This window comes from Herpailurus yagouaroundi, unplaced genomic scaffold, assembly GCF_014898765.1.
Source record: "Herpailurus yagouaroundi ecotype Mexico unplaced genomic scaffold, PumYag 142, whole genome shotgun sequence".
In the NCBI taxonomy this organism is placed as follows: domain Eukaryota; kingdom Metazoa; phylum Chordata; class Mammalia; order Carnivora; family Felidae; genus Herpailurus; species Herpailurus yagouaroundi.
In genome coordinates, this window is record NW_024412397.1 from 43,497,979 (window position 1) to 43,508,408 (window position 10,430).

General features: G+C 33.9%; 1 long non-coding RNA gene across 1 annotated transcript; it reads left to right on the top strand.

The window, feature by feature from the left end:
• Positions 1 to 427: 427 nt before the first annotated feature.
• LOC121032653 (uncharacterized) lies at positions 428 to 7,786 on the top strand. Its single transcript, XR_005791416.1, has 3 exons — positions 428 to 437; positions 2,363 to 2,367; positions 7,735 to 7,786. It is a non-coding gene; the product is annotated as an uncharacterized LOC121032653 (long non-coding RNA).
• The last annotated feature ends 2,644 nt before the right edge of the window (positions 7,787 to 10,430 follow it).

Consider the following 10,430-nt stretch of genomic DNA (forward strand, 5'->3'; position numbering starts at 1 on the left):
AAGATACAGAGAGGGACGCAAACCATAAGAGACTCTTAAATACAGAGAAAAACCTGAGAGTTGATGGGGCTGGGGAAAATGGGTGATGGGCATTGAGGAGGCTACTTGTTGGGATGAGCACTGGGTCTTGTATGTAAGTGATGAATCATGGGAAGCTACTCCTGAAGCCAAGATTACACTGTATGTTAGCTAACTTGACAATAAATAAATAAATAAATGTATATATGTGTATATATATATACATATATATTTGACAACAAAATGACATAATTAATTAAAGGATTGAAAAAAGAAAAGCATAATAGGACATCTTATATGTAATAATATATAATATAATATAATATAATATAATATAATATAATATAATATATATTATATAATGATATAAATTTATTATTGTCAGGTTAGCTAACATACAATGTATATAGTGTGCTCTTGTATAATACCCTCCAGTTTCACCCACATTGTTGCAAATATCAAGATTTCATTCTTTCTCATTGTCAAGTAGTATTCCATTGTGTATATAACCACATCTTCTTTATCCATTCATCAGTTGATGGACATTTGGGCTCTTTCCATAATTTGGCTATTGTTGATAACACTGCTATAAACAATGGGGTACATGTGCCCCTATGAATCAGCACTCCTGTATCCTTTGGATAACTAATAGTGTTATTGCTGGATCATAGGGTAATTCTATCTTTAATTTTTTTGAGGAACCTCAACACTGTTTTCCAGAAAGGATGCACCAGATTGCATTCCCACCAACAGTGCACGACAGTTCCCCTTACTCCACATCCTCACCAACATCTGTTGTTTCCTGAGTTGCTAATTTTAGCCACTCTGACCAGCGTGAGTTGGTATCTCAGTGTAGTTTTGATTTGTATTTCCCTGATGATGAGCGATGTTGAGCATCTTTTCATGTGTCTGTTAGATATCCGGATGTCTTCTTTGGAGGACAGTTTGAGAATTTTGAGGTAAAGTATTCAGCTATGAAATCCTTTGGAGATTTGCTTATTGGCATGTATTCTCCAGGAACAGTCTTCCAGACCTATGTTATATCACATAGAGAATAATACATTGAGGAAGATTGAGCACATTTTAGTCTGATGTCTAACATAATTTCTTCATTCCTATTATAGTCAATTTATTTTTCACCTAATCAAGTAACTTTTAGTGGTAAATAGTTTATCCACCTTTAGGAAATGTTCCTGGCCAACATATTACTGAATATAAAATATCCCAACTTTTTAAAGGAAAATATCAGTAAGTATGGGATAATCTTTGTTTAGGTTGGTGCATTTTAGCAAATGCTATTATTAATAAGGAAAAAAGCATCAGTCTAATAGTTCTAAGGTGCTTTAAATATGAGGTGACCCATGTTTAATAAATTTAAAAAACATTAAATAAAATTTAGAAACAAATGTAATATCAGTCACCATAATCAGTTTGAGATACATTCCCATCCTCTGTATTTCTAGCATTTCCAAATTTATTTCCAAGTTTATTTATTCATTTTTAAGAGAGAAATAGAAAGAGAGAGTGTGTGTGAGTGGGGAAGGGGCAGAGAGAGAGGGAGAGAGAGAGAGAATCCCACCCAGGCTCCACACTGTCAGCGCAGAGCCTGAGGCAGGGCTCAAACTCACAAACCATGAGATTGTGACCTGAGCTGAAATCAAGAGTCAGACACTTAACTGACTCAGTCACTCAGGTGCCCCTAAACTTCCCTTTTAGAGTTGCTTTTGCTGCATCTCTTAATTTTTGATATGTTGTGTTTTCATTTAATTTATCTCTAGATACTTCCTTTTGTTGTTGTTGTTTTATGTCAAGATACTTTCTTTTTTTTTCTTTTTTTTTCAATATATGAAATTTATTGTCAAATTGGTTTCCATACAACACCCAGTGCTCATCCCTACAGGGCCCTCCTCAATACCCACCACCCACCCTCCCCTCCCTCCCACCCCCCATCAACCCTCAGTTTGTTCTCAGTTTTTAAGAGTCTCACTTTCTGATTTAACTTTTGATTTCTATGTTCACCCATTGGTTGTTCAGGATTGTGGTGTTCGACAATCACTTGTTTGTGAAGTTTTCAGTTTTCCATACATTATTAATTTCTAGTTTCATACCACTGTGGTCAGAAAAGATACTAGCTGTAATTTCAATATTCATAAATTGATCATGGCTTGCTTTGTGACCCAACATGTGACATATTTACAAAATAATGTTTCATGTGCTATTGAGAAGAATGTATATTCTGGTACTGTAGGATGGCATGCTCTATATATGTCTGTTAGGTCCATTTGATCTATAGAGTTATTTAGATATACTGTTTTCTTATTAACTTTCTTTCTGGATGATCTAGCCAATGTTGAAAGTGGGGTATTAAGTTCCTTAGTATTATTGTATCGCTGTCTATTTCTCCTTAAGTTTTGTTAATATTTCTTGTAAATATTTAGGCGCTCCAATTATAGATGGATATCTATATCTATACCTATATCTATATATCTATATAGATATATTCCATTATTATATCCTTTTGATGAATTGACCACTTTATCATTGTATAATGCCTTGTCTCTTATAACTAAATTTGATTGAAAATCTATTTTATTTGATATAAATATAGCAACTCCTCTCTTGGTTACTATTTTCATGGAATACTTTCACATCCTTAAAGCTAAAATGAATCTCTTGTATATAGCATTTTGTTGGATATTGTTCTTTAATTCATTCAACTACTTTTTGCATTTTGATTGGAAAATGTAGTTTCTTACATTTAAAGCAATTATTGATAGGTGAGGATTTGACTTACTATTGCCATTTCTTTATTTGCTTTTGTGTATTTTTTGTAGTTCATTTTTTCCCCTCCTCTCTTACTGTCTTCCTTTGTGATTTACTTTTTGTAGTGGTTTGCTTTAATCCCTTTCTCTTCATCTTTTGTGTAATTGCTGTAGGTGTTTTCCACTATCTATGCATCATTATGTCCATGTAATGGGGTACTTTATTTTAAAAAGAAAGGACTAGGGATACTGGAGAAATACTGTTGATGTCTGTCATAGATACTGCTTTAGAAATGGTAGTAATATTCAAAAGCATGCAATATTATGAAATAACATTGGTTCTTTGGCCAGACACGAAAATACATTGCCAATAACCATAGGGAGATATTATCCAAAGTTATTCACATAAAAAATGTTTAATGTCTGTTTATTTTTGAGAGAAAGAGAGTTGGAGCATGAGCAGGGGAGAGGCAAAGAGTGAAGGAGACACAGAATCTGAAGCAGGCTCCAGGCTCCCAGCTGTCAGCACAGAACCCGATGTGGGGCTCAAACTCAAGAACCGTGAGATCATTACCTGAGCTGAAGTCAGACACGTAACCTACTGAGCTACCCAGGATCCCCAAGTTATTCACTTTTTAAATGCTCATAATATGATTCAGGTCTTCAGAAATCTTGCAGTTCACGGTTTCTCATAAATCTGTTCTCTTTGTCCTATATTCTCAACATTCTTGTCAAAATTTGTTTAATGCAGTGGTTAATTAGAAAGATTTACATAAATTCATCTATATTAAAACTTAAATGAAGAAATATTTGAAAGTTTATACTGGCATTTTAATAGAAATTCCATCCTCTAATAAAACAATGAAACCTCAGTGGTAAAATTTTTGGCATCAGATGGAAACAAATAGATAAATTAAGGCAAACATTTGGGACATTCTCTGTGTCTCTCATGTATTCCAATATAGAAGGTTGACCTTAAGCTTCTACAGATAATGCTGATTCCATTTAATTCAGACAGAAGAAAAAAGGTTTTCAGTTGAAGACCAAATTTACACACTGTCTAAAATCTCATTGTTTTTGAATCCTATACTTAGAGGAAATTTCCATCTGGCTAGTCAGAGTAAAGTTTATATTACCAAAGAAATAATTTAATAGTATCTTAAGGAATATGATCAAATTAATGAGGTTTGAATTTGCTTAATTTAAAGTCAAAGTAGAGTTTGGGCTCAGATAATTTACATTATGCTGTCTTTTGTGAACAATATAAGTTCAGATCAAAATTGCAATATTTTAAGTTTATTAAACTCAAGGAGTTTATCTACATATATAAATTGTCATATTGAATGCATGGTCAACTTAATATGGAATTAAAGACATCATGTCAAATTCATTTCCCATTACTAATGATGTAAAGCAAAAATATGTAATGGCACTTGCTTTATTCAATCTGCTTTGCATAGCAATGATGATTTATGTAACTGATAATGTTACACTAAACACAAAGTGGTATTTGTAATCATCTAGGATATTCATTTACCTTCATCAACTGACAATATCCCAACATTTTTAAGGCAAACTCTCATGTTCCAATATTTTCTGAAGGCTTTAGCCATTTGCATGGAGTTGAATTATTTTAAAAACAGCCTTCATTTTTTAGGCAATAATACTGCACTTTGCAGTGAAATAAAATATTCTTGTCCTACTAAAGAAATCCAACCAACAAACTGATAAGATCTGTTTATGCAAACCTTTATCCTTCCTTGTATGGATTAGGCTCATAGTTTGTTAGCTGAGTTGGAAAGAAAAAAAAAGTGCCAAAACTTTAAAATCACATGGAAACAGCTCTTTTTTCCCCAGTATAGTTAATGTATGGTGTTATATTAGTTTCAGGTGTACAGTATAGTGATTCAACCATTCTATACATTACTCAGTGCTCATCAAGTGTACTCCTAATCCTCTTTACCTGTTTCACCCATCCTGCCACCTACTTCCCCTCTGGTAACCATCAGTTTGTTCTCTACAGTTAAGAGTGTGTTTCTTGAGTTGTCTCTCTGTGTTTTTGCTGTTGTTTTTCCTTTGCAGTTTGTTTTGTTTCTTAAATTCCACACATTGAGTGAAATCATATGGCATTTGTCTTTGACTGACTTGTTTTGCTTAGCATTATTCTCTAGCTCCATCCATGTTGTTGCAAGTGGCAAGATTTCATTATTTTTTATGGCTAAATAATATTCCATTGTAGATATATACCAACCACATCTTCTTTATCCATTCTTCTATCAATGGACCCTTGGGCTGCTTCCATCATTTGGTTATCGTAAATAATACTACTATAAACATGGGGGAGGTGCATGTTTAATTGCTGACATACAAAAATCATTAAAAGTAGCAGATGTCAGTATACAGTTATACAAAATTAATCTTACTGTATATATATATATTTTAATTTGAATTACTGTGCAAACAACTCTTTATAAAGGGAACACATGGTTAATTTCCTTCAAGATACTTCCATACTGCCCCTCAAATTAGGTACATTTGCAAAATACTCAAAGTCAAATTGCTGATTGAAAGCACCTGAATTTAAAGCCAGCCTTTGTAAATACAACTTCCCTGTTATTTTTTAAATAAAATACTGTTCTATAATTTAATAATCATCAAAGCCATCATCATAAATCTATTCAACCCATAATATGTATGCTATGTTTTACAAATATCAAAATGAAGCTTGAAAATTATTTTTTAAGAACTCCAGAAAATAGTAGTCAAATGTTTACCCCTTTACATTCATAATATACACCAGTTATATTCCAGATGAGCTTCTGGAATAGAAATTTGAACTCTGGGATATTTACAAAATAAATTGGTAGAACATATTATTATGAAACACCTTCAATTTTATCTCCAGTATACTTTTCTCAGAATAGTCATGTACTCTTCAAAAAATGGTGCTGAGAAAATGGGACAACTATATGTAAAAGAATGAAACTGGACCACTTTCTTATACCATACACAAAAATAAACTCAAAAGGATTAAGGACCTAAATGTGAGACCTGAAAATATTAAAACCCTTAAAAACCTTAAAGAGAGCATAGACAGTAATGTCTCTGACCTTGGGAGTAGCAACATTTTTTACGTGTGTCTCCTAAGGCAATAGAAACAAATGCAAAAAATAAACTACATCAAAATAAAGTTTCTGCACAACAAAGGAAACAATCAACAAAACAAAAGACAACCCACTGAATGGGAGAAGATATTTGCAAATGATATATCCAAGAATAGGTTAGGATCCAAAATATATAAAGAACTTATACAATTCAACACACACACACACAAAATCCAAAACCAAACCAAACCAAAAAAAACAAACCAAAAAAACACACACTCAAATTAATTAAAAAATGGGCAGAGGACATATGTCCAACAGATAAATGAAAAGATGTTTATCACTAATCATTAGAGAAGAGCAAATCAAAAACACAATGAGATATTACCTCCCACCTGTCAGAATTAAAATTAAAATTAAAAACATAAGAAACAAGTGTTGGCGAGGATGTGGAGAAAAGCAAACCCTCCTGCACTGCTGGAGGGAATGCAAACTGACACAGCCATTGTAGAAAACAATAGAATGTTTTCCACAAAACTCAGTATTTTCCTCAAAAATGTTAACAATAGAATTACCATATGATCCAGTTATTCCATGACTGGGTATTTACCCAAAGAATAAGAAAACACTAATGCGAAAAAATATATGCACCCCTATGTTTATTGCAGTATGATTTCAATAGCCAAATTATGGAAGCAACCCATGTCCGTTGCTTAAATGGATTAAGATTAATGGATAAAGGTGTGGTCTATATATAGAGATATACCGTATCTATTTATCTATCTATCTATCTATCTATCTATCTATCTACCTACCTACCAAGAAAGAGAGAGAATGAAATATTATTCAGCCATAAAAAAGAATGGGATATTGCCATTTGCAATAACATGGCTAGATCTAGAGGGTATGATGCTAAGTGAAATGAATTAGTTGGAGAAAGACAAATGCCATGTCATTTCACTCATGTGTGGAATTTAAGGAACAAAACAAAGAAAGAAAGAAACAATGAGATAACCAAAAAACAGACTCTTAAGTATAGAGAACAAATTGGCAGTTACGGCGGGGGGGGGGGGAATGGGTGAATTAGGAAAACGGGTTTAAGAGTATACTTATCGTGATAAGTAATGTACAAAATTGCTGAATCACTATACTATACATCTGAAACTAATATGACATGGTATGTTAATTATACTGGAATTAAAATAATAAAAAATAAAATAAAAAGGAAAAGAAAATGTTTTAAAAAGTCATTTACTTCTCATTTTAAGAATCATTTCTGGGGGCACCTGGGTGGCTCAGTTGGTTAGGTGTCCGACTTCGGCTCACCTCATGATCTCACAGCTCGTGAGTTCTAGCCCCGCGTCGGGCTCTGTGCTGACAGCTCAGAGCCTGGAGCCTGCTTCTCATTCTGTGTCTCCCTCTCTCTCTACCCCTCCCCCGCTTGTGCTCTGTCTCTCTCTGTCTCTCAAAAATGAATAAATGTAAAAAAAAATTTAAAAAAAGAATCATTTCTGGTTGCTATGATAGTATATCCTTCATATAATTTCTTTCACACCTACTTGCTTCTAGAAAAACTCTAATGAACTCTATCCACCTTTCTTCAAAACAATAAAAAAACAAAGGAAACAAAAAGAAGAACATTTTTTTTAATTCCCTATTCTTTCCCCTGGTCGTAAAAGTGGGGAGTGCAAATGAAATCATATCCCCAAATGTCTTCAGTTTTCACATAATCTTCAAAACACATTATAACTTTTTCAAAGTCTATTTCTACATTAGTAAATAAATCTATAACAAAAATCTATATCTCTGCATTAGTTTCTTGCCATTGTAACAACTTGCCACAGTATTAGCTTAAAGTTGCTGATGGACAGAGTGGATAAATGAGCCAAAATATAGTTAAATCTAACATATCCATGAGGAACACAAGTAAACAGCAGCAGCAGAAACATCAGCATCAGCAGCATCTCCAGCAGGAGAATATGCAGCGCCAGAGTTGAGGACTCCCACTCCCTGAGGAGAATCTGTGCAGACTCTTCATACTATCCTAGGCCCTGACAGCAGGAAATCTGTGCTCCTTTTAGGCCAGATTAACACCTATGGCCAGAACCTCAAAGAGTTCACTGCCCGGAATTTGGGCAAACTCTTCATGGCCCAGGATTTTTAGTAATACAGTAATGAAAAATAAAAACGAAGTTTTTTTTTTTTAAAGGAGTTAATATTTAGGACTCTTGAGATTACATGAGGACAACTCTTGGAAGAAATACACTTGCATAATGAAAAGTCTTTCTAGCTAGTAATAAAATAAAAATGACAATAATAAAAACATGGTGTCTTAAAAACATACAAATTTATTATCTTATTCTTCCCAGCCAGAAATCCAGAATGGGTTTTACTGGAGTACTCACCAGAGTACAATCTATTCCTGTAAGCACATCTGTATTCCTTCCTGAGGCTCTAGACTCCCATTCTCTTGCCGTTTCCAGTTTCTAGAGGCTGTCAACATTCCTTGGCTTGTGGCCCTCTTCAATCTTCAAAGCCAGCAATGGTCAGTCGAGTCTTCTCGATGCTGCATCATTCTGCCTCGAACTCTTCTTTATTTTTTTTTTAAAGTTTATTGATTTTTGAGAGACAGAAAGAGACAGAGCATGAGCGGGGGAGGGGCAGAAAGAGAGGGAAACACAGAATCCAAAGCAGGCTGTAGGCTCTGAGCTGTCAGCACACAGCCCAATGCAGGGTTCGGACTCACAAGCTGTGAGATCATGACCTGAGCCGGAGTTGAGTGCTTATCCGACTGAGCCACACAGGCGCCCTCCCTCTGACTCTTCTGTCTCACTTATAGATACTGGTGATCACATTAGGCCCACCTGGCTAACAGGAGAAGCCCATCTCAAAGTGCCACACTTAATCACATCCACAAGACCCCCATGTTCCAGAATTTTCTACGTATACCATTATGCCTTCTTAAATGTTTTATTAACTCTGTGAAGTTTGTACTGACATCAGCTTTCTAATTTTTTATATTAATTTGTATGTTCTCTTTTTTTCCTGATCAATTTTATTGATCTTTAAGAATTGGTTTATAGTTTCATAGAATTTTCTTTTTTTTTTTTCTATTTCAAATTTATTAGCTTCTGATTTTTATTATTTCCTTCTTTTGCTTACTCGGTGTTACCTTGCTATTTTTTTTCTCGTTTCTTGAGTTGTAAGCTTAAGTTTCTAACTGTAAACAGTTCTTTCCCAATGTAAGTTTTTAATGTTATAGATTTCCTTCTGTTTAAGCAGTATCCCACAGATTTAAATATGAGGGTTTTGTTCATTCAGTTCAAATTTGCTAATTTACTGATTTCCCTTGAGAGTTCTCTGAACTTGGAATTTGCATTTGAGATTTATGTAAAACTTTATTTAGTTTCTAAATGTTTGAAAAATCCAGCTCTCTTCCTTTCTTTTTTTTACTGAAAAACCAAACCAAACAAAACAAAAATTGTAACTTGACAGTATATTTTGTTTTAGTACTTTAAAGATATCTCGCCATTGATTTCTGACTAGCATAGATTGTGGTGAAAGTTTCTGTAGTCATTGTCCTTATTCCTCTTTATATGTAGTCTGTTTTTTCTGACTGTCTCTAAGAATTTCTCTTTATTACTAACTGGGACGCTTGGGTGGCTCAGTCGACTCAGCCCGGGCGAGTAGCGTCGGACTTCGGCTAGGGTCACGATCTCACAGTTTGTGGGTTGGAGCCCTGCTGCATCTGGCTCTGTGCTGACAGCTCAGCTGTCTCCTTCTCCGTCCCTCCCCTGCTCGCGCTTTGTCTCTCTCTCTCAAAAATAAATAAACATTAAAAAATTTTTAAAAAGAATCTCTCTTCATTATTGATTTTCAACAATGTACCTACACTATACTTTGTTGTATTGTTGTTTCAACAATTTACCTATGCTATATTTTGTTGTATTATTGTAGTTGCTGTTACCCTGAATAAGTTTTTGTATTTCTTGGATCTGTGAGTTTAACTTTTAAAAAAAATTTCACTTGGAAATTCTTTAGCTGCTATTTTGTTAAATGCTTTTCCTCTTTCTCGTGTCCTTCAATACACATATATTGAATCACATGATATTCTGCCATAAGTCACTGAAATCCTGTTCATTTTTTCAAGCTTTTTGTTTCTACCTTTCTGAGCCGCAGTTTGGATAGTTTGTCACTACATGTGCAAATTTACTCATATTTTCTACTCTAGTACCTACTCTGCTGTTAAATTTGAATAAGTTTTCCCTTTCACACGTTACATATTTGTCCCTGTAATTTCAATTTGTTATCTTTTTCTTATATCTTCAATTCATCCCCTCATTATTTGATGTTTTTCTTATAATTGCTTATCACATTTATAATTGTGTATTTATATATCTTTATCTGTCACTAAATTTAATAGAAATCAAGAATTTCTGTCATTTCTGAGGTTATACATAGAGATTGATTTCCATTTTTGTTAGAAGTTTCACTTTTTTTGTTTTTTCATGTGACATGATAGACAAATAGTGTTGTCATTTGCCCC